Genomic DNA, 24,510 nt, shown 5'->3' on the forward strand with positions numbered 1-24,510 from the left:
AACTTGACTGCAGACTGATGCACACAAATGCAGACTGACTAATCGGAGTTCTGTACACTTGTTATAATACCTCGAGCGTTCAGGTATCACTGCGCGAGTGTGATCCGTGAGGAGAAAAGGTTCTATGTTAGCAGTAATCTCATTGGCCACGTTACATATTAATACATAGATCAGCGGAAGCAGAATTTGGTCCGTCTCTAAGACAGCGCCATCTCGTAGTGCAGAGACGGACGAGCGCTGCGCCTGCGCTGTTGTGCTTAGCGGGGCGCACTCTAGTGGGAAAGTTTTGTACGTGCTGACTACACGTAACTGTGTACACAACTGCACTGTTACTACACATTCTCTAATCCGATTTTGTACAAAATAAATATTCATCGGTAGGGTCTCCTATCGAAACGCATGTAATCTTTTTGACCGCTAGCTATCGACTAGAAGTGCAATCCGAAATCGCTGAAATTGTACACACGCTTCATAGACATGTTTAGCAACAATATGACGAAAAACTCGTGCGCATCTGACTAACGCAACACGCCATTTTAGGTAATACGCTATTCATATTTAATCCTGTCAACTCTAGTACAACAGACATATCGAAACAATGTTTTATGGTATGATATAATTCATTAGTGCCATTCGAAATGTCTAGGAAACACAAGTAGAGTGATGCAATGCCTGTTAATTTGGCTTTGGAACCTGCCACGAAATTAGCCGAGAGATGTACAAAAATTTAAAAGCGAGTTTGCCAGAGTAGGCTACTGTAGCGTATATATCGCCAAGAGGGAATCTTATGTTAGCTCCGTCTTTGCATCAAGCCTTTCGATTTAATATTTCTACGAAGATTACAATAATCGTACCTACCCGTGAAGGCTCATCATAGGTAGCTTACTGCTTTTAACTGATGACGTTTATATTACAAATATGCATTCAGAGCAAATTTACCCAAACACAACCAATAAAACGGCCCACCAATAATCTTTCGAGCACTTGGGAAACAGAATGAGATTTTCACTCTGCAGCAGAGTGTGCGCTGATATGAAACTTCCTGGCAAATTAAAACTGTGTGCCTGACCGAGACTCGAACTCGGGACCTTTGCCTTTCGCAGGCAAGTGCTCTACCATCTGAGCTACCGAAGCACGACTCACGCCCGCTCGTAACAGCTTTACTTCTGCCAGTATTTCGTCTCCTACCTTCCAAGTTTCACTTTGGTAATAGTTTAGTTACAATTCTTAGCTACAATTTGTAGTTAAAAATTGCTAACCAGGTGTTTCGTTTTTAAACTGCCTGCATCTTCGTTTCATTCTTCTGGTACATGGCCATTACGCTAGCGCAGTTATTTTGGCATACAGAACGAAAGTTATTGGTTTTCATAAGCTTCTTGGAACTCTTTATTTATGTAGCCTCTATTGATATCTACTGTTCAAAAGATAGCGCTTGATTCATATGCATAGTACCGGAAAGACTTCAGATAATTTAACCAAGTTCCTAGTCATGTTGGATATAATTCGGTATTATACCCATTATAAGTAGATCAGTATTCACTTTAATTTCTTCATCAGTATGTTGCATTATTTTGTGTGCTTCAGCTCATGCTCAATTACTGTCTTGTCTAACAACTGCGCCCTATTAATATACTTCACTTTCCTTTTATTATAGGGCGAATTTTCTTTTATAGTCTGCTAATAAAAGTTGATTACCAAGGATATTTAATAAAGTTTCTTTCTTTCAATTCATTATTCCATTATCTTAGTCCTCTCTTTGAAAGCAATTTGTTCCTTGAGCTGAATACTCTTGATAATGATGTAAGTAGTTCTTTTTCTTATTATTTATGTTATGATAGTGATTCAAAATAATTCTACTTCTCATGGCCATTTTCAGATTCTACTCCTCACAACCTTACTAGGAACATTGTATTGCCGTCACTGGTCGCTGTCTGGTCACAACTCATGCCCCTACTTCCCAGGAACGACAAGTCTGATGTTACTTTCCTTTTTCCTTATAGAAATTGGAAGTACCCAATATTGCTTTATATTTCCTAATAAACTAAAATCTGAAATTCTCATCGATCTTTCTTTTAGGATAGTTTTTTTCCTCTAATTTTTCTTTTGTTGCACATGTTTTCGCATGTAACTTGGAACATCATATTTCATCACAAACTTCAGCAGTTTCTATATTTGTAAGGTCAACACAGTTTTGTAATGCTTCTTGTCACTTCTCAAAATGGCGAAACAAAGCAATTCATTAAAGGTATATACCACTTTGTGTATGAAGCTTTTAAATGCAATACAAAGAGACACACATTGGCAGAAGATGTAACATGAGCCGAAATTCTTAATCCTATCTATGAGATTTGTTATGTGCATGTTCTTTAGTAAATTAACCACTCTGGGTTTATTCTCGCACTGAAAACATTTCCCAACTGCAGCAACCTCTGGAGTATGCAATCATGGTTATGTAGCATATGGGTCACGATGTCGAAATTAATTTCATATTTACAGGTTTCTCGAGTATCAGTATCTAAGTATAAATAGCATCAATAAGGTTTATCATTAAGACAGTCAAGATGCAGATATTTTCTACTTTGGGTGATTTCAGTACCTCTCCATGTTAATATCATAAAATTCTGCAATTACGTTCCTATTATATGTAAATATTCTAACATAATATCTGTAAGCTACTTTTCCTAAATTTTAATCAGATGTACATTCTTTGACATGTACAAATAGAATGTCATCAATCAGCTTTCTAGATCTATTAAAACTAGTTAATGTTGTACAGCGAGCAGGTGCTTATTAAACTTAGGAAAGCACACTGTTACTATTGTAGAAAATTTCCAGCTTAGTGAATTTGCTGAAAAATGAATGAATGATTGCGTGCATCAAGTTCTTAGAGTAATAATCAAGTTCTGGTAAATCCAATATACATCTCTCCTTGTAGTCTTATGCTTGATATAACATTCGTAACAGACTGGTGCAGGAGCTAAACTCGTTAAGGTATATCCATAATGAAGGCCTCTGTAGTGATCGTTACATTTAGTATGACACGTCGAACCACTTAGTTACTTGATATTAATAGAAGCAGACTATGATAACGAGCCTTGCACATTAATTTTATACCGATGTCAATCTTAACCATTACTTACTAAAAGTTTTATCGTTCGAATTTATGAAATAAGTCTTGAAATGAATATATGGTGCTCATCCAACGTTTCTGCAAGCACAGTCGTCGCAACTAGATTTTCCCCATCCCTTTTGAATGTATATGTGTTGTAAGAAATTAGGTTCCAACACCATTTTACGTTTTTGGTTTGTCTACATATATACTGCAGCTCTGTTCGTTTTGTAAGTAGGCTGTTTAGGTTTTCTTATTGGCAACGTTACGTAGCGCTCTGTATGAAAATCACTGGCTGTGCTGTGTGCAGTCTGTGGCTAGTTTGCATTGTTGTCTGCCATTGTAGTGTTGGGCAGCTGGATGTGAACAGCGCGTAGCATTGCGCAGTTGGAGGTGAGCCGCCAGCAGTGGTGGATGTGGGGAGAGAGATGGCGGAGTTTTGAAATTTGTAATACTGGATATCATGAACTGCTATGTACATTATGACTTTTAAACACTATTGAGGTAAATACATTGTTTGTTCTCTATTAAAATCTTTCATTTGCTAACTATACCTATTAGTAGATAGTGCCTTCCGTAGTTTGAATCTTTTATTTAGCTGGCAGTAGTGGCACTCGCTGTGTTGCTGTAGCTTGAGTAACGAAGATTTTTGTGAGGTAAGTGATATGTGAAAGGTATAGGTTAATGTTAGTCAGGGCCATTCTTTTGTAGGGATTTTTGAAAGTCAGATTGCGTTGCACTAAAAATATTGTGTGTCAGTTTAAGCACAGTCATGCATAATTGTTCAAAGGGGACGTTTCATATGTCGACCCTTAGCCGAGGATACCTCACTGGAATCTTCTGTTTTTTTTTCTTGTAGTTTGTGTAATTAGTGTACCTATTGTTTATTGCTAGCGCGTAATTGTAGAGAGAATCTCCTTTGTAGTTGCAGCCTTTCATTGTTGTTGTGGCATGCATGTAGATTTGCACCAAGTATTTCGCAGCTGCGCTTGCAATTAACGATATATTAGTTTCAGTGCTAAGTTAATGTGTTCTCTTATTTTTGCTCTTCAAATTGTGTTCTTGTGTGTTATCGTGTGAAATATTGTGACAATAATGGCGTGTGAAAAACGTAATACTAGGCTCCAAGGTAAACTGAGAAATGACAGTGAAGACGAAAGCAGTGTGTTAGTGCCACCATGTAAGGAATTAACTAATATTCAAAGTAGTAACTTGGTAACTGTGCATAGGGAAATGGAGCGGGCGTCAAATAATGGTGTAGACAGTGAAACAGGTAGTGAACAGGGAAGCATTATCGATCGATCGGTCGGCAACAGCTCGCCTCAGGAATCGGGAATGACAGAACACAATATTACCAATACTGTAGACTCAGGTTTTGGGTTCTCACCGTTTTCTCAAATGAGTCAAGACACATTTTCCGCTTGTCAAAATGTGAATGTTACCGGTGCGAATTCGCTGCCGAAAAGCACTGAGGAACATGTTTCAGACACCAGTGCATTGTTATTACAATTAATGCAACAAATGTGACAAAAGCTTCAAAAGTTAGACACAATGGAACAAAATCAGAGACAAACACACCAAAAGCTTCAAAAGTTAGACACAATGGAACAACACCAGAGACAAACACAGCAACAGTTAGACGCAATGGAACAAAATCTTCACACCACACTTGAACAAACACGTGAAGATTTAACTACTGAGTTACGTAATATAGAATCGAAATGTCAAAAAGTCTGTAATGACGTAAAAACACAAATTTGTGATTATTTCCAATATATTTTTTCGCGTCATGAAAATGCATTACAGAATCACGAAGCAGCCATAAAAGAACTGCAAACTATTGTTCATGAAAATCATGAGACCTTGCAAGCTAAAATGGACTCAGTTGCATCTACCGATTCGGTTACGCAACTTGCAAAAACTCAGGAAAACTTAAACGACACAGTAGAAAGACACATGGAGGAAATTAGTTCATTATCAGAGAAAGTAGTTGAACTTTCGGATCAGCTAAATAATTAATCTACGAAGGTAGATGACAATCTGAATGACACAAAACCAGTAGTCTTTAATGACACAGAAGAGTGCGAACAAATTAGGAAGTTCAAACAAAATCAGAATCAAATTAATACGCCACACCAAAGAGAAATCCGGGAAGTACAAGATCAGCTGACACAGGTAATACAAGAATTACGTATTTCAGAGGCCACTCGTGCTCCAATACGGGAAGAGGGTCATAGAAATACGGAACAGCCACAAAATAATAACTCAGAGCACTTCGGAAATAATGAAAGAAATTGGCAAGGTACACCGAATTTTGAGATGGAACCGCCGAAACGACGTAACAATGACCGACATGCGATTCGCCGACATGATGATTTTGACTATAAGCTGTTCATTACTACACGTAAATTCAAAACATTTAAGAATTCTGGCAAAGACATTCATCCATAAGCATGGCTCCATCAATTCTCTCATTATTTTTCTCCTAACTGGTCATTAGAGCACAGATTAGAATTTATGTGTGGCTATTTAGAGAATGAACCAGCTGTGAGAATGCGATCGGTCATTCACGATTGCCACAGTGAAGGAGAATTTTACCATGCCTTCCTCTCAGCATATTTGTCTCAAGCTACACAAGACCGAGTAAAACATAGCATCATAATGATGAAACATTTCGCACAATCTGAATTTTCCAGTCTTGTGAAATATTTTGAAGACATGTTGCACAAGAATCAGTACCTGTCAAACCCATACAGCCCATCAGAACTTACCCGCATTTGCTTAATCATATTACCTGAACATTTACGACATATTATTTTGGCAGGACGTTGCAAAGACGACACTGAAGCATTTCAGGAACTCTTACAAGAATTACAAATTGACACTGACAATCGCGAAACGCGAAAACAGGAACACAACAATTACAGGTCACATCTGTCGCAATTCCGCGATGAAAGAAATATTAACTGGACACGACAAGGTTATTCTCACAACACAAATCGTGACCAAAACAGACACCACCCGTATGACAACCGTTGGCAGAGTAGTAGTAATTACAGGGAAAGATCACCTCTCCGTGGTAGTGACTATCACAGAGACAATCAGAGAAACAGACAATTTGGGAACCAAAATAATTATTATCAAGCGCGACACAATAACTTTAGATGCAACGGTCCAGCGCGCAGTTACAGTTCAGGGAGAAATTCTCCACCACGTGACTGACAAGAAAGAAACTATGGAATCTACCGACATGACGACAGACGATATGATCGTAGCGACAGAGCTGAATTGCATCAGAACTGGCGGGATTCAAACAGAGCAGGGTCCTCTCGACAAGGTGAATTTGTAGAAGTTACGTCTCCAAATCCCAATAACGACGCGCGCCAACAAAGACATAATAGGCAATGACTCATACCGCTGGCAGCCACAAAACGTATTTATGAAACTGACGACGCAGCTGCCGTAGCTAGTAATTACGTAAAAATGGAAGACATTAATGACATCTTACTCTAGGAGCACAACGTAAAACATAACAACATTGCATATCCTGTGATTCACATTACAGTAAATGACGTAAAATTTACGGCAGTACTTGACTCTGGCAGTCCCATTTCAGTAATTAGTGAATCAGCCTCTAGCAAATGCAACAAATCGAATGATTGTCCCACACTTCCGTTACGTAAGATTAAATTAGAAGGTGCAATCTTTGGAAAAAGATTATATGTACGCCAACAAACCAACTTAGAATTCTTTTGCCAAAGCCAAAGCTTCTCTATGAACTTTCTTATTGTTCCATTATTGTCGACGGAAATTATTTTGGGAGTAGACTTTTTGAATGAATACAAAGCAATCTTAAACTTTCACGATGCTGAAATAAGTTTAGAGAAAGAAAGTAAGTCAATAGCTTTGAAATTTGAAGATTGGCTCTCAAACCATGACGAGGAAATTAACCGGCTTTACCTTCTGCTAGACAACAGTTCGGAATTATCGACGATACTTGACACTAATAATCACTCTGCAAGTACTGACAGGGATGATATCGACGGCGTATTTGATACTGATGAGTTAATTCATAATAAAATTCAAACAATTGAGAACTGTAATGACATTGATAGGCAGGACCTTTTTGAGATTTTACAAGCACATTCCGCAGTGTTTACTCACAAAACAAGAACAATGAAGGGATTTCAATACCAATTTCGTGTTCGTGAGCATATTAAGTTTTGTGTTAGACCATACGTAATTACAGCACATTATAGGGACCGTGTTAGAACAGAAATACAATCTATGCTTGATGAAGGCATTATTGAGCCTGCAGTAAGCTCATACAACAATCAATTACATGTTGTTGAGAAGAAAAATGGGTCGATCAGACTTGTCTTAGATTCGAGACAAATCAATACTATCATCATTCCTGAAACAGACAGGCCGCAAACGATGGAAGAACTTCTTCAAAATTTTATTGGGGTAAAAGTGTTGTCTTCTATTGATCTCAGATCCAGTTTTTATCAGATCGAACTTCATCCACAATGTAGAAAATACACAGCTTTCCTTTGTTTCGGCGTTTGTTGTCAGTTTCGGAAACTTCCTTTTGGTTAGAACATTTCTTCGGCAGCATTCAATCGCGGGCTAAATTCCATATTACCTGAGTTCTTAAAACGTCACATCACCTTATATGTGGACGATATTCTGATAGCAGAAGCCTCATGGGAGCAACACAATCGCATCCTCAACAGTGTGTTACATATTTTTGCAGAATGTGGCATTACAGTTAACTTGGAAAAATCAGAATTCGGTAGGACAAAGGTGAAATTTTTGGGACATATTATTTCTTCTGAAGGAATTCAGCCGCATCCTGAAAAGTTAGAAGCAGTAAGAGCCATTCCAGTTCCATCCACAAAAAAACAAGTCCGCAGTTTTCTAGGTCTTGTAAATTTTTACCGTCGTTTTCTGAATATGCAAATTCTAGTTACACCAAAATTTTGTTCTCTCATTGGAAAAAATACTATTTGGAACTGGGACGAACAAGCACAGTTGGAATTCAATTCTTTGAAAGAATCGCTACTTAATGCGCCAATACTAGCTCATCCAGATCTGTCACAAGATTTCTGCCTTAGCACGGATTCTTCTAAAGTCGGTCTTGGTGCCCATTTATTTCAAGAAGCCATAGAAAATGACACTACTGTTCAGAAAACCATTGCTTTTGCTAGCCGAGTGCTAACAAAATCTGAAAAAAAAAATTATTCCGTTACTGAATTAGAAGCTTTAGCTATCGTTTGGGCATTTAACAAATTCCGTTTCTTACTTTCTGGTAAGCACGTAAAAGAATACAGTGATCATCGTGCATTACAATTTCTTATGTCTTCAAAATTAAATCATGACTGGTTAAAACGTTGGGCATTGTAACGTTGTTACTTTAATTTTCTTAGCTGAAGTGTAACGTTGTTACTTTAATTTGGTATGCTGAAATCGGTGCTAATTGACAATGAAAGTGGGTTAAAAGCCGTGATCTGTCTGGGGACGTTAACTGTGGATTACTGGGCAACTGTTTCATCAGATATTTAGTCTAGGTTTACCAAGCAGACTAACATTAATGATAATCTTTTAATAGTCATACAAAACCGGTAAAATATATATATAAAAAGGAGAATTTAAATAAAAAGAAAGAAATCAGTTTATATTTGGAAATTTATTTTAAGATTGTTCATTGAAATTTCATCATATTATACGTGAGTTATAACTGAGCTGGTGCCTTATTTACGATTGAAAAGAATGTGAGATTGTAATCTTATGGAACACATAAAATATGGAGCCAAGATTTGGAAAACTGCATACAACACTCCATTCATAAAATAACACACGAAGAACATTGAAACATAAGCGAGAAGAAATTAACCACAACCAACAGATTCAGTTTTTACCCAAAGAAATTACGTTCATACCACAATCCTGTCCGTCATGTAATTACCACACACTGGTATACTAAATTCATATTAACTCTTTGTGAAATCTTCGCAAAAAGAATAGCTGAGGGCTACTTTGATGATTACACCACATGCTCCACGTGGTCAACTTGGTTTACACAAAGCGTACAACTCCACAATAATTTTGATAATTAAAATACATTAGATCGAAAAGCAATTGACAAAAGAAAAACCTTGAACTGGTTACTAACGTCTTACTATTAACCTGATGGGTCAAACAGTTATATAAGCACGTGGTAGTGGTCTCGCAAAGTATACCCCACGTGGGCTGAACATAAAGAAAAGTTGCTATATTGAACATATAGTCAAGACGAGACGTTATAATCACACAAGCATTCGCATTTAAGATTGATCTTAGTTAGAGTTACTGATCAACACGTAGTTCCACTTTACTCACAAAGTAGTAACAAAGCAACTACCGGAAAATAATCTGAACTTCACACGAGAATAATACTGCGCTGCAATTTAAGATAACATCGGATATTTTAGACCTAAACCCGAAATAAAAGTGATTAAATTTTCAGTTAGGCTGAACTTAAGAAATCCTTTGTCCTACGGACTTAACAGACACGCGCTTAGCCGGAGATCTTACCACTTCAGACGCTCGCCACGGCCACCCTGCAACTGCCCTACTGCCGAGCGTGCTACCTGAGGGTGGCTCACAAAGACCAACGGAAGTGGCCAGAGGGGCAGCTTCCTATACCAACATGACAACGGATGGACAGGACCATACTAAGGATAGAAACCTCTTTGCTTTTAGGAAGCGTAGCTACCTGTTCCGACGTTGGTCCTACTGTTCTCTAGCAGACAGCCTTGTCTGCTACCCTCAAGCATGCAACTAGAAATACATATGCTCATTCATCCTCTCACACAAAAGGGAAGGGGGATGACAGTATCTTATCATATACAGTATATAAAAGAAAGCGGATGTAGGTTCCGTATGAGACTGTGTGACATGAATTACATATAAGAATTACATATAAACTGTGCTTTAAAGTGTAGCAGTGTAACAGATCGTTCTTGTGTAAAAGTAACACGTTCCACTGCTCAGTCTCCTCCCAGACAGTCAGAAACGCCACAGTACATTTAGAAGAGGAATTTATTCCATAAATGGCAACAGATTTAAGAAATTAAACATGAAAGGAATCCAACAGAGACCTTTCAGCATTGTTTCTGCAAGAATTCCGCTTCACAATAGTCTACATTCCCGGCAAGGAGAACATTGTTGCGGACGCGCTGTCACGCGCACCGGCTGGGCTTGAGAAAAGTAACACAGAACGCAACCTCGAGAAAAATTTCAGTATTCTTTACATTCAGAAAGTCGCCTTTGAAAACTTCATCACCACATCTTTAAAGGACATTGCTCATGAACAAGATAAAGATCCGATTTGGAAAGACATCATAAGTAAATGGCATGAAAAGACACACACTCAGATTCGGCATTATTACCTGGTAGATACAACATACTCTTCAAACGCTGCACTGTTGATGACAAGCTATGAGTACTTTGCATTCCAGAGGATTTTGTTAATAAGCTTATTTGGTACATTCATTTCAGCTACGCACATTTTGGTCCACGAAAATGTTATCATATTCATCGAACGACTTGTTATTTTAACAATATGGAAAAGAGAATTCTCAGAGTCTTGTCTATTTGTAAACTTTGTCAAAAGGCGAAACCATCTACTATCTCCCATCGTGCTCCGCTGTTTCCTATCATTCCTTCTAAATTAAAAGAATTTGCTGCCGTTGATCTCTTGGGACTGCTTGTCAGAACATCTAATGGATTTTCGTACATTCTAGTCACTGTTGAACTTACTTCAAAATTTGTTTCTTTCACACCGTTACGTAAAGCCACTGGACGGTCTGTATCCAACGCCTTTGTTAAAAATTTCTTACGTGAACTTGGACACGTTAGTAAAGTCATTTCAGATAACGGACTGCAATTCAGATCTGCTGTTTGGTCACGCATGCTTTGGAATCATAAAATCAAACCTGTTTTTATTTCATTGTACTCACCACATTGTAACCGCTCCAGACGGATTATGAAATAAATCAATAAACTTTGCAGACTTTATTGTCACAGAAAGCATCTGCATTGGGACAGATATTTACACTTATTTCAAAACGTGCTGAATGAAATGCCTCATGACTCCACTGCTTTACCACCTACTCTTGTACTGAAGAATGAAGAACCACGGACAGAATCAGAGAGCTTGTACCTTTCCCGAATACACGTAAACTTCGACACAAAGACATAATTGATTTGGCTATTAAAAATATAAAATCTGCAGCAGACAAAAGGAGAAAACCACACGGCAAAGCAAATGCAATGAAATTATATATTGGTCAGAAAGTTCTCATTAAAGCTCAATCATTGTCACATAAAAAGAAACACTTGAGTCACAAATTCTTTCTAGTTTACAATGGACCTTACAGAATACGACGTATACCACATGATAATTGCGTTGAAGTTGAAACTCTGCGTACTAGGAAGAGTAAAGGTTTACAACACATTTCACATGTAAAACCGTTTATTGAAAGATAATCTGCTTTTTAACTTTGTCTTTGCCATATAACTTTTCACTTTACATTACCAGTATGCTTTGTCAGACTTAGTATCTGTTAACATGCAACAGTGTTTGAAGTTAAATATCCAGTCAAGAACCAAGAGAAGTTAATTAAACAGAAATTACGAATGCATTGTTATAGTGAACAGACGACACAGTGTTGTTGTTTGTACATTCTTGCTTGCTAGTTGCACGATTACGTAACGACTATAAGGCTCACATACTTAGAACATATACCGGCACTGCTAATGAGATTTTCATGCAACATTTTGGTTTACTTGAAAATAAATTCTGGATTTACTTTCTGTGAAATACCAGATGACACAGTGGTTAGTTTATGTGACAGCTACACGATTTTATCACGACGCTACTAATGAGTGACAATTTACAATGTTGCTTTTGTGGTGTATCTGTTTTATATCTGCACAGTTTTTCTGAATTCTTCTGTAAAGTAAAACATGTTTTAGTAGTAACTTTTGTGCTATAGCTACAAGGAGACAGCCTTTTCCGTAGGACAACAATACGTTACAGCACAGTACTTTCCTCATCACGGCAATAAGCGTAATAACTAAGATATGTATACGCAAAGCATTTCACTTTTGTGTATCATGAGGTAAGTACATTGGCTTCTGCAGAACTTAGCTTTCGGAAGACGATAACTACGACACTTCCACAGAGATTATCTTACAGCAAGACGCACATTTAGCGCTTCAGGACACTTACTTGAGTGATTAATTTTGTACTTAAATCATTTATTTTTAAAGATATTTGAAGTACAATGATACATTGGTTTTCCGTGAAACATTTCATTCCATTGCTGTAATCTGTAACACCTGAGGGTATAATTACATTAATCCTCAGGGGGGTACACGCCTACTTTGTGTACCATGAGTTTGGCAAGCACAAGGAGCCCTAACTAATATGGTATTTGCTTATAAAACATTACACATTGGTACCATATTTTTCTAACACATAAATTACACAGCTATCTGATTATTTAACAGAGAAACAAACATTTTTTTACTACATCAGTGACACATGTTTTCGCAATTACACAGTTGGATAACTTCACACTTATGAAATTGTATTTTGTTTATACTTTGTGAACTGTTCACATTTTTTCGGAACCATTGTGATACTATGAGAACTTTGAATGATGTATTTGGTATGGGATCATGATTTTAAAGTACGTTTGAGGTGGATGACACTATTGAAATGAGCAGAGAATTTTTTTTTTTTAGGTTTTGACATTATTGCAGAAAGCTACGACGTTTTTGAGATTGACTGAGGTGTTATGTTGTTTTTTTACGACGACAATGTGTATTATGCTGTTGAGGTATGTTTATGATCAATAAGCCAATGTTATTTGAGGAATTTGATTATGCTACAAATTTATTAAGATGAAATATTGAAGAAGTGTCGACGAATATGTATATGTGTAATAAGGTAAGGAATAATGAGTAGTGGTCAGGGACTCTGACTTGTGAAAAAGGATGTTGGAAACCAAGAATCGTACTTAAGAGTTATGAAATGTGTGTAAATGAGTGAATGTATCACAATGCAGGCGAAAATTTTTTGCACACTGTTACATTCTTAGGATTTTGTTTCTACACATTTGCAACGCAAATTTTCGACCTGTGAAATTTTTTATGAGACTGTCACTGTAATGCAAACTGGTGTCGTAAATATTTCAGTAAGAAAGTTAAGTGATCACCTTCACGTAATGAGTCGTGGGCACCCAGCTGTGCGACAGTCGCTGGAAAACAAGCCATTAGTGTGTGCCTTTCAGAGGCACAGGTGGAGAAAAAAAAAAGTAGACTATTATCCTCGCTATTGACATTCCTTTGTTGAAAGCATCGCAAATACGACACAATCAAACTTGAAAACATATGATTATACTGTGGAGCTCTTAATTTATGATATTTACTACAATGCCTAACCAAACAATGAGAAACATTTCACGGCTATTGTCTTACTAGTTGAGAGAATTTTTTTGCCTTTGGACACGCCATTTGCCTAGTGAATGACGTTTCATATGTTGCTTTATATATATATTTCCTCATTTTGTTTAATATCTAGTTTCTAGCTGCACTGCAGCATTAGTTAAAATAATATTTAATAGATGTACTCATATAGTTATTTTATGCCTACAGATCCAGTCAATGATAAATTTATGATCTACTTCCAAGAAAATGAAGGCACATAAATAGACATTTCCCTCACAGGAATTGCATAAATAATTTTTTTACGATTTGGTAACTTATCTGTAAGTGTACATTTTTGTGATGCATCACTCTAGTGTTAAGATGTGACATAGGTATTAAAAATGGCCATTTTTACTGTAATATTTTTTCTGCTTGAGCTATGTCATGTTTAGATATAAGTTATTGCATTTTCTGCTGCTGTTTGCCAGGCATAGTGTTAGTGAATTTGACTTTGTATTACTGTGTTAAGCCAGTTTTACTACGGATTTATTTTTCTTGTTTGCTGAACAGTGCCTTATATAGGTTGTAATATTGCAATTGCTTTGCCAATTTGAATTTTTTGTCATTGATGTTTGTGTTAATTGTTTCGTACTGCTGCATTGCCTTGTCCCTTAGTTTAGCATCTGAGCTCAGTAGATTTAAGTTAGCTTAAGAGGGGGTAGACTATATTAGAAACTAACTATGATGGATTGGAAGAAATGCATTGAGAAGCTATAAGAAAATGGTTTGGCCAAAACAGTATTCTGAAAGAGGATATGAACCAAAAAAGCAGGGTTTAGGGACAACAGGTTTAGCTAGGATTTTCTTGGAAATAAATGATGAAGTAAGATAATGGAAAATGAATAATGAGGTAAGAAATATGTGAACATATAAATACAGAAAGCATGCTGGAATAGGATATTTTTGGTGGAAGCAAATGTTGAAATAAGACGAAAGATCTATGGAATGAAGTTTTGGGTTGGACTGTAATACCAAATCTTACACTGAAAACAAACCCTGTCTTTTCCTTTTGTGTTATCCCACTATGTGTTTGTGTACCCTTGTGTATTTGTTTTCTTCCTGTCTCTGTGTAGTTTCATAGAATTTTTTCTTCCTCTAATACTAAGCTACATTTACTATGATGAGGAATACTGTCATCCTCAAATATAATTGGCATTAATATATGTTATTTACCTTGTAAATATGCTTAGACATTATTTATTCTGTTTTGTTTTAATGCTTATGTGTAAAGTTGATGTTTCGAAAGTTATTCCGAACTTTTATGTATGTACTCATGTCATAATTCCTGTAACACTGATGTATATGTTATTTCGATTCTTTTGTAATGCCTGTACTACAATTGTTATCTGTATTGTTATGTTCTTTAATGATGTATTTTGTACCTTTGATATTGTATTCTTATGTTATAAATTGTAATTGACACCAGTTCATCAAATTGAGTAACTTGTAAGTTACATTTCACTGCACACGTTTCTGTTGGTCATAGTATATGGACAATATGTGAGAAGTAGGGACTGTTAGTGTTTGGACGTTTGTTAATAATTCAGCAAGGGACTAGATAACAGCATTACTGGTTCTAAGGACAATTTCAAAAACTTCGTGAGTGCACAAGTGGTGGTTTATGGACTTGCTATATCGTCCGCAAGATTCTTCGATGGTGATTGTGCACCTGCACAGTTGCAACAGATGGCTGCTGGCCGTCCCTACAAGGACTACAGTGGGTCTGCATCTTTGATGGCCCACCATTACCACTATTTCTACAAGGATAGCAGTGGGTCTGCAGCTCTGGTGGCCCACCAATACCATAATCTCTACCAGGACTACAGTGGGTCTGCTCTGTGATGACCTACCTACCAATATTCTTCAAAACGTCTAATGACTCTGCTGTGGGTTTGCTCTGTTGTGACCCATTACCTGTCAGCATGTCAAGAGTCAGCACTGTCTTTCCGTTGGAAGGACAACACTACTTCTTCAAGACTGCATGGAAATCCACTACTTCCGTGTGCATTCTCTTTTACTACTCAGACTTTGAAAAAAAAAAAAAACACTGTAATTTTACTGTGATAGATGATCAGGACAGTCTTTATGGACTATGAGAAAATTTTAGCTTTTGACCAACATTATATCGATAAGTGTGTGAATTTGTTTTCTTTGTTATTGTAATTATGAAAAAAATTTTCAAATCTGTATTGGCCACAGCCCAAAACAATTTATAAAATTTTTTGTGGGGAGCATGGGGGCTATGTAAGTAGGCTGTTTAGGTTTTCTTATTGGCAACGTTACGTAGTGCTCTGTATGAAAATCACTGGCTGTGCTGTGTGCAGTCTGTGGCTAGTTTGCATTGTTGTCTGCCATTGTAGTGTTGGGCAGCTGGATGTGAACAGCGCGTAGCGTTGCGCAGTTGGAGGTGAGCCGCCAGCAGTGGTGGATGTGGGGAGAGAGATGGCGGTGTTTTGAAATTTGTAATACTGTATATTATGAACTGCTATATACATTATGAGTTTTGAACACTATTGAGGTAAATACATTGTTTATTCTCTATTAAAATCTTTCATTTGCTAACTATAACTAATAGTAGTTAGTGCCTTCCGTAGTTTGAATCTTTTATTTAGCTGGCAGCAGTGGCGCTCGCTGTATTGCTGTAGCTTGAGTAACGAAGATTTTTGTGAGGTAAGTGATTAGTGAAAGGTATAGGTTCATGTTAGTCAGGGCCATTCTTTTGTAGGGATTTTTGGAAGTCAGATTGCGCTGCGCAAAAGATATTGTGTGTCAGTTTAAGCACAATCATGTATAATTGTTCAAAGGGGACGTTTCAGTTTCTACGTGTGATTTCTTCGTTATCAGGACCACCACGGCAAATCTTAGTGGAAAGAGCGACGCTCAGTCGAGCTGCAGACGCTCAATGACTGTTAAAGGACCGGCTATTCGTATATCACAAAACAGAAGCTACGATTTAATCCCACCACTGTGGAACCCACTTAATAGAGGTGAATTTTTAAGTTGCGGGGACTTACACTACTGCTGAGAAGGTCGCTAAAATAATTAGTCACTTGCTTTTCAATAATTCTTATTTACTGACGCGTCTGGGGCACAGCCAATTATCAGATCATCAAGAAGAAAATTCTTCTACAAAGTATGGAGTCGCATGTGCCAGCCATCAGCATATGTGACTCCATAATTTTCATTAATAATTGTAGTTTTGGTGTTCCGGAGTCACATATACTGATGGCTGTCACATGTGAATCCACACTTTGTACGAATAATTTTGTTTTTGACTTTCTGGTGATGCACTGCCTCCGAAACGCAGCCATAAATAAGAATTTATGAACAGCAGGTGAAAAGTCATTGTAGTGATCTAGAGGTGATGTAAGTCTTCACAAGTTTACGTCATGGTAGCCGGCCTCTCGGACGACTGCGTGTCGCGCCTTCATCGAATTTACATCTCCTAAAGATGCGACACGATAAACATTTTTACGAGTGTGAACCAGTGGACTTACACATTTATTTAATTCCTAACAGGCGGTGGCCATTCCGTTCTCAGAATAATGTTAGTCGGTAAACAGCAACATCACATTGATATTCTTATTACAAGGAATAATCAGTAAGCTATTTTGGATTATTTATTTTGGCAGTAAGAAATTCCACAAATCCAAGGCTTCAGCAAGAATATTAATTTTCTCCATTTATCTAGAAAAATCAATTTTTTTGTCTCCGTGGACTGGTTTGATGTGGTCCGCAATGTTTCTGTGCCAGTCTTTTCATCTCAGAGAAGAACCCAGCTTTCTCAGTTATTTGTTGGTCATTGCTAATCTCTGTCCTTTTGTGTAGCGTTTTTACGATATAACTCTCTCAACTAAGTAGAAGGTATTCCTTGATCTCTTAACACATGTACTATCCTACTCTCCCTTCATCATCTCAATACTTTCCTCACTTTACTCTTCTCACCGACTCCTCAATGATATCTCATTACTTATCTCATGAGTCTATCTAATTTTCAAGATCCCTCTGCAGCAGCACATCTCAAGCTCTTTAGGTTTCTTCTTTTTCGGTTTCCCCAGAGCCCATGGTCCGTTTCTATATACTGCTGTGGTTCTACCGCACGTTCTCAGATGTTTCTTCCTCGTATTAACGTCGATTTTTCAAACCAGTAGACATATTTGAGCTAGGATTATTCCCTTAACTTGACGGCCGGTGTGGCCGAGCGCTTCTAGATGCTACAGTCTGGAAACGCGCGACCGTTACGTTCGCAGGTTCGAATCCTGCCTCGGGCGTGGATGTGTGTGATGTCCTTAGGTTAGTTAGGTTTAAGTAGTTCTAAGTTCTAGGGGACTGATGACCTCGGAAGTTAAGTCCCATAGTGCTCAGAGCTATTTGAATCATTTGAGCCATTCCCTTCACTTGTTCTATTCTACTCTTATGTCCTCTTTGTTCACATCTTTCATGTTATTTGGTAGGAAGGAAGCATAAATTCCTCACTTCGTCTACTTCGTCTTCCTAAGGCTTGATTTAAGTTCATCACTAATCACAATCACGCTATTCCTCATTCGGTTCGTCTGTCTTGCTTTTGCTCTCACCCGACGGCGTCGACTCTTCAGACTGTCCTTTAAATACATCCCGTATTTCTTTCACAAATTCAGTGACCCGGATATACTATTATTACTGATATCATTTCATACGAATTTTAAGCCTGTACCGTAACCTTTCTTTCACTCCCGTGCTTCCTCCTTCGATGTAGTAAATGAGTAGTTACGGCGAAAGACTACTTCCCTGTATTGTATCGTTTCTGAACCGACTACTTCTTCTTGATCTTACATTTTAGTTCTCCCCCTGTTCGTATCTGTACATACAGTATACCAGGAGAGAAACGCGGCATTGCCCAGGTATTTACGAAAAACTGTGCGTCGACACCTGTACTATGCGGCGTCAGGCTTCGTGGATAATGTTTATGACGTCGTACAGTGATACGATATTGCAGGTACATTCAGTGGCATATGTGGCTAATGTTTGTGGAATTTATTGTGAATAGAGTTAGCGGCAAAGGTGAGATAAATTACACGTCGTGGACGATGCGGCAGTTTCCATGTATCTCACTGTTTATTACATCATATCTCCTAAATTATGTGTCGTACAGCGATATACGAGGGCTGTCCAGTAAGAAAGTTCCGACTGATCGCGAAATGGAAACCACAGTGAAAATGAGAAATGTTTTATTTGTAATAGTTAGCTGCACCTTCCGGCTACTTCTCTACGTAGTAGCCGTTCTGACTTAGACATTTGTCTTAACGTTCTACCAACTCTTCAATATCCTCATTACAGAAGGCAGCCGGCAGTGCTTTCTGCCAATTCTCTGTGCCGGCCTACAGGTCGTTGTCTGTGCCAGAATGTTGCCTTCATAGCCAGAGGTTCACGTGAGCAGAGATGAAACTCAGAGGGAGACAATTACAGACTGTACTGTGGGTAATCAAAAGTTTCCAACTAAATACGATGCTTGAGCATGTTCATTGCCTCTGCAGAATGCGGCTGAGGATTGTATTGAAGAAGAAACCGCACGACACTTATATAATGTTTGCTGCATAGCTTCAGGCGAAATTTCTCACGAGGCCCCCATACTTGGCGGGAGACACTGTTTTCTAGACACATTTACGCGCTCACTATGAGCTCAGAAATGAAAAGAATGACGTGATGCTGTGTAGGGTCGTACTAGAGACATTGCCCAACACGCCTCTGCAAAACTTTATCCGATTTTCATAGTAGTTTCCATTTCGCGACCGCTCGTAACTTACCTTCTGGACACTCTTCGTAGTTCTGCAGTTACATTCTCGGGTTTATGTGTATTCCGTGTCCAAAATGGGTTGCGAACACAGTTAGTAGTAAATAAATAATAAATTACTACGTCAAGCCTTTTGCGATATTTGTACTGCATGAACAGAGGATAATTATTAAGCGATATTGTAGGGACTGTCAGCGAGAAAAAGTGTCATAAAGGTTGGAAATCATGTGTAAAGTCTGTTGCAAGTCGCTAAGTGCTCTCATTTTGAAGCACCACACGAATACACTCCGGTTACTGAAGCGTGGCGGGCCACGCATCAGTTTCCTTGCCAGGTAGATGCTTCTTACCGCCACAGCAATTGCTGCCTGAGAACCACGTTTATGCAAATCTAGTTTGGTAGAAATCGGTCTAGTGGTTTGCGAGGAGGTGTGGAACATACATGCACGTACGTACATACACACATACGTCCATCCATTTTTTGAAATATGTATGGATAACGCAAAAAGACAACCAAGAGATGAATTTACATGGTACATGAAAACTCTTTCGGAACGCTTTTCTGATGAGTTCTCATTTCTATCTGCTGATTACGTAATGGCATTTTCCTTATAACGGTTCTCATTGTAAGTATTCTGCGTACTTGGATCTCTCAGCTGGGAGGAATGCTTGAGCACTGTTGTGTGGTGCAGTGTGGGCTTCAGACACTGCTTCCCCTTCCGCACCTCCTTCTTCTCCACCTTCAGCCTTTTCGGCCCGATGCTGCTCACGGTCTCCCTCTGCAAAATAATACTGACATGCTACTTAACTTCACTGCCAGACGTGTTGTGCGGCGTTTCGTTTACCGTCACACATTTTTATACTACGTACACTTTACACACTTTATTTTCGATTTATATCCAGTTACTATAGCACGTTCACTACTCATATTTCACTGTTTCTATTCACTCGCTGCATTACTTTTTCGTCACTGTTAAGAAAGTGTCGTTCGAAACCACGTCTTGCTTTATATTCTCATGCCAATGGCTAGCTCCTCCAATGACGAATTCCAGAACGTACCTAACGGCTTCGAATGGTCGACTATGTTCCAGAACATTCCACAACATTCGAGAGTCTTCTTGAATGCTCCACAACGATCTGGTGTGTTCCGGAATGTTCCCGGGCATTCTGGAATAGTCCCGAATGTTCCAGACAATTCCTGAACATTATAGAACATCCCGGATCATTGTGGATCATCCCCGGACGTTGTGGAATGTTTTTGAATGCTCTAGAGTACTAACAAGTGTTCTGGAATGTTCTCGAATAGTCTCGAATGTGCTGGAATGTTCTAGAAATTTCTAGAGGGAGAAACTTTCTAGTCCTTTGTGGCGTACGCTGTGTTATTCAGTGGTTTGGTAATGTAAATGTAAATGAAAATGATAATCTTATTTTATTACAGTGAGTAATTACTAAATAATTTTTCTCCCGGCTAAAGGTTTGGTCAAGTTGCTAAAGAACTCCAAGTTAACGTTATGTCAAAGTGTTGTCTGTAAGTTGTGTAGGTGTCACTAAATCACAGTTCATACAACAGATTCTATACAACAATTGATTATGATTGAAACAGTTATCTTCAGCAAAATGGTCATTAAAACCACCGAATATCAGCCGAGCACAATACTGACGTATGTTAACCGAAATAATATTCTTCGCAAATCGTGCGTAATTAGTTTCGGTTCCATACATCAGCAAAAAACGTTTGTTGTAAGGATCGTGCTAAGAGCACTGTTTTTTAAAGAACCAATCTGATTCGAATTATTTTCATTAAAAAGAGTTCGGGACCACCGATGCACATTTATTTTTACACCTATTTATTAACTTCGGCATTTATGTCTGCAGAGTTGCGTTATTTGAATTTGCCGCTGAAATAATTGTTAAGATTGCGGCAGACAATGTATAGAGACGTTCTATTGTTAGAGCAAATTTCCTTTTAACAGGATAAAAGTATTTGAAATGCTTATTAAACTTTACTTTCATATTGTGCACTATTTAGACTAATTTTCATCAAGCAAACCTTCGATTTTTTCCTAAGAAACACAGATAAAACCGCGATACAAATCGCTATCATCAACGGCTGCGCTCCTTGCAGCGGAAAGAAATAAGTAACATATATAATGCTTATTTAGAGAGGAATTAAAGTTCGAAATAATTATTCACTCATATTTATAATAATAATGAACTCTATTCTCAAGTAATAATTAACAAATAATTACAATTTCTTAAAAGACCTCAATTTGATATGCGTCATTCTTCCTCAACCCACAAAAGGTAAAAACAAAGGAAGACAAACGCTGATCATGAAAGGAATTTACAATTATCATTGTCTTTGTATGATACACATCGATAAGTCCAATTACATCATAAAATATTTTATCAATAATTAATATTATTTTATCATCATTTATTTCACTGCTTTTTAATATGTCGGATAGATAATGTTTATAACTGTTAGAGTTTCCTCTCGTCGCACTATAGCTAAAATTTATCTCGTGGATGTTACACCTTGTATCTTCAAAAGAACATCCTTCAGGTAAAAACGGGAGCCTTTGTAATGTGGGGGGAGGGGGGGGGGGATAGAAGGCTATCAAATCGCATAACTCCCTTGATCCTACCCCGCTTAGTTTCTGAGTTTTAGCGGGACGCACATTGTACCTTTATAATATATTATTGATTACTGATCTCAGCTATAACTTACACAATCTTTCCTTAGATTTCTTGTAACATTTTACGTTGTCTACCATGTTTCTTAATTCTATATTCATGAATCTGTCTATCCTTTAGGCCTTGCTTCTCTTATCGTTAACAGCTGGATGTATGCAAACGTATTGGGTTTGACTCTTTATGTTTATTACGTTATGACAGTATCTTAGACAATGTTATCATTTACTACCTTATCAGTATTTCGCAAAGGAATATCTGACGATTTAAGTTTCTGTCCATTAACACCAGATATTGTGTCGATGCAATAGGAACATCATTTACGTGAACACCGAGCGAGGTGGCGCAGTGGTTTGCACACTGGACTCGCATTCGGGAGGACGACGGTTCAATCCCGTCTCCGGCCATCCTGATTTAGGTTTTCCGTGATTTCCCTAAATCGCTTCAGGCAAATGCCGGGATGGTTCCTATGAAAGGGCACGGCCGATTTCCTACCCCATCCTTCCCTCACCCGAGCTTGCGCTCCGTCTCTAATGACCTCGTTGTCGACGGGACGTTAAACACTAATCTCCTCCTCCCTCATTTACGTGAACAATAGCTTTCCCAGGTGAAACAAGAACCACGTACCGACCGCATATCGACATTAGATGTCGGGCGAACGTTCGTGCAAATCTGCATGCGCCGCTGGGCCTCCGGTGCAGACTTTTCGGCTGCCGGCGCTGATGTGACAGCGGAGCGAGGCACAGGCCCTGTCCTTCCAGCCACTTCCCCCCTCCCCGGGCCACGTCACGCCACGCCACGCCGCGGCTGCGTTCAGGGCCTGCAGTGCAGACGCGTGCGTGGGCAGGCCCGCCCTACCACACTTGCCACTGGTGAATCCCGGCACACAAGTCCACTGCATTATTCATGAGCGAGCGTCAAGATCTCCGGATAATTTCCTTCTTCCTGCCTTTTTTCCGCACGTCTGCCACCGCCAGATACATGTCTCGCTCTACGTGCGAGCTCCACGACGGAGCCGCAGAGGTAAACATATTTTCAAGAGCAGGACAGGCGCTGCACCATCAAATCCACAGTATAAGTGCATTTAGCAATCGATTCTATTTGTATATTTTTAGCACGGTGCAGCATAGTCAGCAACTGTAAAATGTAATTGTATTAAATTTTAGCGTCCAGTTGCATAAGCAAAGAAACTTATGCAACAGGAGGCTGAAATTTAATATGATTCCATTTGTGCTACGGGTTTAAAACTGTAACCATCAGTCGTAATCGGCAAATGAGCTACAATAATCGGCAAATGAGCTACAACAATTATGCATTTCCGAAACGTAATTTCATTAGAGACTTCTTTTATTAATTACCTTTTTTCAAACCCTTCAATGTCGTTTTCACTTATATCTACGACGTTACACAAAATTTTACAAAATCATTTTACAAAATGTTGTTCTCAATTCCCATTCAGGCATTAGCTTAACTTTTACCATTTTCTCAATTAACGAGGTACAAAGCAATATCAGCATTCCACAAACTATCTGACGGAGTGTGGCGGAGGGTACTCATGGGACCACTTGTAACACTACAATTCAGCACATCACGTCATTTTTAGCTACACAGTTTCATATGTTCAAAATCGTTTTTTTTTAACTATATTTGAGACGCCCCGCTTAACCCATAGGACAGGACAGGTAGTTTAAATTGTGGCAAGGGTTCAAGATAATGGACTGTCAGTTACACTCTAACATACAACTTTATTATTTGATCAAACATTACAAGTCCCCCAAAAAAAATGTTTTCGAAAAACGGACAGCTTTAATCCTTGGGACTTAATTACCGGCTGAAAGCCACTTTGATTTAAAAACGGCTGAATGCCAATAACTTAAAATGCAAGCATAAGCAGAAATTTAAAAGACAAGCCTTATCTTACAACAGTTCGTTATTTAGGCTGAAGGCCCAAAGAATCTGAGATTTTCAGAGCAAACAATTTGAATTCAGAATCGGTGAAAGCCCAGCACTTAAGGCTAAACAACATTTTTTTTTAAAAAAAAATCAAGGCCTTACATAAAACTAACACTTAAAACTAAACTCCATAACATTATTTTTTTTAAATACCAAAGGCCTTACGTAAAACAGTTGTTTAACTTAGGCTGAAGGTCTTAAGAGCTAAACAACTCAAACTCAAAATCGGCTGAAGGCCCAACACTTAAAACTCAACAACATTAAAACCTTTAAAATGACAAAGATATTACGTGAAACAGTTCTTTAAATTAGGCTGAATGCCTAAAGAATGTTACGCCTTAAGGGCAAAGCAAACTTAATTTAAATAAAAAATTAGCCAGAAGCCATACAAGTACAAACAACAAGAACAAATAAAAAATGCAGTACAGACAAGCACCCTCAGATGTTC

The sequence above is a fragment of the Schistocerca cancellata genome, chromosome 8 (genome assembly GCF_023864275.1).
Source record: "Schistocerca cancellata isolate TAMUIC-IGC-003103 chromosome 8, iqSchCanc2.1, whole genome shotgun sequence".
Taxonomy (NCBI): Eukaryota; Metazoa; Arthropoda; class Insecta; order Orthoptera; family Acrididae; genus Schistocerca; species Schistocerca cancellata.